Below are 6,459 nucleotides of genomic sequence, written 5' to 3'. Positions count from 1 at the left end.
GCAGAAAGCCCTAAAGAGAGGTTTCCAGAAACAAAATGGAATTTGCAGCCAAGAATCTCAATGTCGGGTCTCACATCTGGGTTTCATGGGTGACTGGAGCCGTTTCAAGACGGCAGCCCGAAATTCCTCCCGGGACGGGAATGTCCTCGTGCGCTAGGTTTCCTGGATGTGAGTTTCGGTGTTGGGTTTCTCGTGACGGGGGTTGAAGGCGTGTGTGAGTGCATGTGGGTGTGCACGGACACACGCGTTTGTACCTTTGCAGTCAGAGCCACACGCCATGGAAGCATTTATAAGGACATACATCCATCTAGTTTTTTTTTTTTTCTGTACCTGTCATACATAAATTTTCATCACTCTAAATAAACGTAAAAGAAAAAAAAAAATACCGCGGTTGGCTTGCCGTGTTCTTGCTTTCTGTAATCCCCACCCACAAAGAGGGGACAGCACAGGGCAGGTCCAGACTCACAAAGCTGTCTACACAGCTTAGCAGGCATCGCATCAGTGCAATCCTGAGCGGGGTTGGGTGTCCGTTAGGGGGTGTGTTTGCATCTGCTGCCGTGTCTGCTCTGTCCCGAGGGTCACGGCAGGTGTTTGGGGAGGAGATGGGCCCCTGTCGCCTTCCCGAGGAAGATACGTTGTCGTCAGCGCCATTGGGAATAGGACGGATGGTAGACACTTGAATGTAGTTACGGGATTGGGGGATGAAAGTCACCCAGGTGTAGGGCATCTGGGTGGCTCTGTGCATGAAGCGTCTGCCTTTGGCTCGGGTCATGTTCCCAGGGTCCTGGAATCGAGTCCCGCACGGGGCTCCCTGCTCAGTGGGAAGCCTGCTGCTTTGTCTCCCACAGCCTGCTTCTCCCCTTGCTTGTGCTCTCTCGGTCTCAAATAAACAAATGAAATCTTTAAAGAAAGAAAAGAAAATCACCCAAGTGAGAAGGAGAAATGGGTTAATGTTCAACGCAGTTAGAATAAGCATGTTGGAATCATCAGCCCTCGGAGGCCTGTCTTTTGCAGGGGGAAGGCTAGGGCTGATACAGCAGAAGCGTTTGATTGATGGATGGATTGATCGAATGACGACTGAGGTATGGCTGACCCAGAGTGTCAGATGAGTTCCAAGCGGGGAGCATATGTCCTTAAGGAAACCCCCAGGCCACCAGGAAGGCATGCTTCCCTGCTAGAAAGAGGAGAGAAATGACCATAAGGTCCACTCTGTGTCCCTGTGAAGGGGGGAATAGATACTCTGGACCCTGTTGTAACAAGCAACACGCCCCTGCTCCTCCTGGGCACTGGAGTGTGCCTGGGGGGCCAGGCTCCAACGGACCTAAGCCTGGAACCAAACTTCAGGCGGGGCGAGAGGACGGCGACTGCTGTGGGATCTGTGCTTTTATTTCCATTTCCCTGCACGTGCTTGGAAAGCACTTCTGCTCCCTCCTCCCCAGCCGAGGATCCGCCGCCCCATGCACGGCTTTCCAGGGGCGGAGGGGGGAGGTGTGGTCTCAGCTGTTGCTGTGTGACTTGTAAACCGGGAAGACAAAAGCACACACACACACACACACGCACACCCGAGTTAACATGTTGGAGTGGTAGCCTGCAGCGGCTGCGAATGTGACCTTATTTGGAAGGAGAGTCTGCAGAAGTCATCAGCTGAGGTCATCCCGGAGGACGGTGGGCGCTCGCCCCGTGGGGCTGGCGTGTCTGCACGAGAAGGGAGACGTGGACAGAGACATGCACGCGGGGACAATGTGGTGCAGAGCTCACAGCGGAGCTGCCACCAGCCGAGGACCGGCCGGAAGCTGGGCAGGGGACCGGAGCAGACCGTCCCCTACCATCTTCTGCCGGAGTGCATCCCTGCTCTGCCTGGACCCTGGGCTTTTTGTCTCCAGAACTGAGAGACAGAGAGAATCTGAGTCTGTGGTCATAGCCACTGCGTTTGCAGAACTTGTCAGAGCCGCCCGAAGACATTTGTGAGTCCATGACTATGTGCTGGGTACGTGGGTTCCTAATTTACAGGAAAGGACGGGGGACTCGTGGAGCTTCCCGAGGGACGTAGCCATGAGACTGGTCGGCATTCGTCTCCAGACGCTGAGGCTCCGTTCAGGAGTTCACGGGCTGCCTCCTGCATTCGGAGCTGTGCAACCTGCAGCAGGCTAAACAACCTCTCTGGACGTCCACTTGCACCATCTGGAGAACGGGCATCATCGTGGGCTCCGTGTCCCGCAAGTGGTGCAGGTCCATGAGCTGATGTGTGACAAGCATTCCCGGTCGGGCCTGGTGCATAGTGAGGGCTGCAGGTGAAATGAGGGGGAAAAGATACAAATAAACCTTTTTGTTCTTAATATACGTAGAATCAGGCTCATTGCAATATTTAGGATCTTTCTTAGACTCAGGTGAGAAGTTGACATCAGGACGTCAAAACTGCAGATACTATCTCAAAACACAGAGTGTTTGAAAATGCAGGTTCCCCCCAAAAAGCCTGTTCTGTTTTCAGAATCCACAGGGCTGTAGCTAGGTGCAAGCCTTCCCAGATAAACTACACTTCCCAGCAACCTTTGCAGGTCATTATGGTCATGTGACAGCTCTGGGCCTATGGCGTGCCACCTCGGTTTCTGGGGCAGCAGGACTGTCCTGTGTCCCCAAGCTCAGCACCGGTCAGCAGGACCAGCATCAGGACTGGATGTGGGTTTGGGGAAGGAGCTGCTGCGTCTCCACCCGGTTGTCCTGATGGAAGGAACTTTCTCCTGTGGGTCCTCATACCCCACCCATAAAAGGGCACCAGGTTCCAGGATTAAGACCACAAAGTCCTGGGGAACCAGCATGGTGAGTTACTTAACTGGTCTGCATGGTTCTCGCCAAGGTCCCTGAGAGACGCGACCTGCACTGTCCTTGCCACCAGGAAAGAAGGAGTTAACTGTGTGCAGGGGAGGGAGGTGTGAGCTACCATGATGGTGGTCCTCCCGTTGCAATGTCAGCCTGTCACATCGTCCCTGTGCACACCTGACACTCCCATCACGGTGCACACCTGACACATCAGCCATCACGGTGCACACCTGACACTCCCATCACGGTGCACACCTGACACTCCCACCACGGTGCACACCTGACACTCCCATCACGGTGCACACCTGACACTCCCATCACGGTGCACACCTAACACTCCCATCACGGTACACACCTGACACATCACCCATCACGGTGCACACCTGACACTCCCATCACAGTGCACACCTGACACTCCCATCACGATGCACACCTGACACTCCCATCACGATGCACACCTGACACTCCCATCACGGTGCACACCTGACACTCCCATCACGGTGCACACCTGACACTCCCATCACGGTGCACACCTGACACTCCCATCACGATGCACACCTGACAATCCCATCATGGTGCACACCTGACCCTTAACGGAAGGCTCTACGTTGAGGCTCTGAAACCCTCAAGCTGGAAAACAAAAACAAAGAAATAAAAAATCCACTTCTGATTTCTCCACAACGTCATGCCCAGATGACGTTGGCGTTGTCTTTGCAAAGACGCTCCCGTTTCCTTCCGTGGTACATTCACTAAAAATGCAACATTCTGCAATAATTCATTACCAGTAAGAATTACATATACACGCGGTATACAATATATACACAATGTATCTAGATACGAACACATAAAACGCTGTACGAAATAAAAAGACAGAAAACCCCTGTATAAGCACAGGTACATTATCTATACTTTTATATACATATGGATGTGGTTGACTGATGGCTTTATGTGTGGCCTGACGTTTTGAGATGCGTGATAGCGATATGGAATTCGACGTTCCAATTGCGGTTTTTTGTTTTTTTTTTTTTCCTGACTGCAATGAAGCTGATCTCTTCTGGAGACTTCTTAACAGGGGATGTCTGGGCAGCATTTTTGTGTTTTCTATCAGATAATGCCGTGTAGATCGGGTTGCTTCTTGTTCCAAAGAATCCCAGCTTTTATGGGACCACATTCATCATTTTCTTCAATTTCTTCCTTGTGATTCATCACCGGGTCTCATGCATTTGTCCCCAGTTTCAAGGACACAGCGTCCGCGGGTAGCCGCGTGACGTCTATCTGGAGCAAGGATTTACGGACCTTGTGTTTGCTTATTGAATTTACTCATTTCTTGTTGGCATCCTTGGGCTTCTTAGAAAAACAGCTTTAGGTACCATTGAAGATGGGAATTTCCATTCACACCATTAATTTTCTGGTACATGTGAATCTCCATTCAGTTGGACCTTGTTTTTTTTTTTGTTTGTTTGTTTGTTTTTATAAATCCTAGTCAGATACTCAGAATCATAGCAAAATAGAATAATAATAATAATAATAATAATAATAAAATAAATTTTAAAAAATACTTGGAAACATCATCAAACAAATCATTAATAATCTGTGAAAATGGGACACCTGGGTGGCTTAGTGGCTTAAAGCCTCTTCCTTCAGCTCAGGTCATGATCTCAGGGTCCTGGGATCGAGCCCCGCATCGGGCTCTCTGCTCAGCAGGGAGCCTGCTTCCTCCTCTCTCTCTGCCTGCCTCTCTGCCTACGTGTGATCTCTGTCTGTCAAATAAATAAAATCTTTTAAAAAAATAACCTGTGAAAATTGGTCGCTTTAGTATTGTTTCCAAAAAAATGTTATTCACTTCTTTTTGGTCAGGAGCTAGTGATGGCACCCTAGTTTTGGGAAGTTTTAGGAAAAGCATACATCTATATTCTGACCCTGGTTTGTCCTGTGAAGTTTTCAAGGACAGGAGTGCAGAATTTGGCTTTCCAGAAACTCACTGTTCTGATACGGGATGCAGACCCAAGGCGAACTTTTGACAGGGGACCTGCTTTCTCTGTTAAACACTGTTTTTCTAGAGTGTCTGGGTTTCGGGGCACTCTCTTATACACAACGCTTCCATACCCCATAGCCTTCACCTTGGCACCAAATGCAGGTGGTTCTTTGAAAATACCTGAATCCCTTCGGTGGGTTTCGTGACCCCAGTCCCCAGCATCTTCCAATCCCAATGCATGGTTTTCCATGTCCTTTCTGCCCTTTGATAGGGGGCCAAGGGCAGGTCACCCCAAAATGCATCACTTTGACATATGGATTATTTTATCTTTCTAAAAATTTTTTTAAATTCCAGCATATGGTAATTACCATACATGATTGCATTCATTTCAGGTGTACAATATAGTGATTCAAGAGTTCCATACATCATCCAATATTCAACACAACAGGTGCCCTCCTTTATGCCCATCTCCTGTTTCATTCATCCCCCTCCCCACGGTAACCATCGGTGTGTTCTGAGTATTTAACAGGGTTCCTGTGTTTGTATGTTTTTTTCGTGGTTCATAGATAATGAAGATGTGAGGGGCACCTGGGTGGCTCAGTGGGTTAAAGCCTCTGCCTTCGGCTCAGGTCGTGATCCCAGGGTCCTGGGATCGAGCCCCGCATCGGGCTCCCTGCTCAGTGGGGAGCCTGCTTCCTCCTCTCTCTCTGCCTGCCTCTCTGCCTGCTTGTGATCTCTGCCTGTCAAATCAACAAATAAAATCTTTTTAAAAAATAAAGAAGATGTGATGTATATATTCCATTGTGTGTATACATATGTACATTATATAAAATATATTATAATGTAAATATATTGTATGTGTCCATATGCACACAATACAATGTTACCCAGCCATACAAAAGAAGAAAATCTTGCTGTTTACAAAGACATGGGTAGATCTAGAGGGGATTAAGCTAAGTAAACTAAGTCAGCCAGAGAAAGACAAATACCATAAAAATTCACTCATATGTGGCATTTAAGAAACAAAACATATTATTTAAATAGAAGTTACTAAAGACACAGCCAAGACAAGGACACTCAGACCCTCCTCTGTCCCTCTGAGAACAGGAACTAGATCTCCTGTATAAAGAATGCCCTCCCTGTACTAAGACATAAAAAGACATCCTGATCACCAGAAACTGGGACTTTAAAGATGAGAAAGCTGTGTAAATAAATATATTTTTTTTCCTCCTCTGCCTCAGCCCAAATTCTGCTCAGAATTCCTTACTCATTCCAGCTCCCAAAAGCTTGTTTTGTTTTCATGCTGTCCATGCTTCACAAATATATTGTCTCTTCATGGAAAATGCAGAAAAACTGCCTCCCTTGGTCTCAAATTTCAATGTTGGGCCTCCGTGGACACATCATAAAACTCTGTGGGATTTTCGGTTCTTGTTCTCTTGCTAATCTGCCCCATGTTGATTTAATTCCTAAACCAGCTGGAGGACTGTGAAAGGTGGAGGAAGAATTTTCTCCTCCCGACACCGTGAAGGACTTTCCTTTGGGGATTGTGACGGGGACCAGCGACCGTCCTTGAATGCAAGCGCGTTGATGACTAGGCCAAAGACCCACCATGTGTGGGTTCTGTCTCAGGGTGTGCCCGAAATACACCTGTCAAGAACACTGTGCAA

This window comes from Lontra canadensis, unplaced genomic scaffold (assembly GCF_010015895.1).
Source record: "Lontra canadensis isolate GAN:19392208 unplaced genomic scaffold, GSC_riverotter_1.0 scaffold68, whole genome shotgun sequence".
Taxonomy (NCBI): domain Eukaryota; kingdom Metazoa; phylum Chordata; class Mammalia; order Carnivora; family Mustelidae; genus Lontra; species Lontra canadensis.
Note: the sequence above shows the minus strand (reverse complement) of the source record.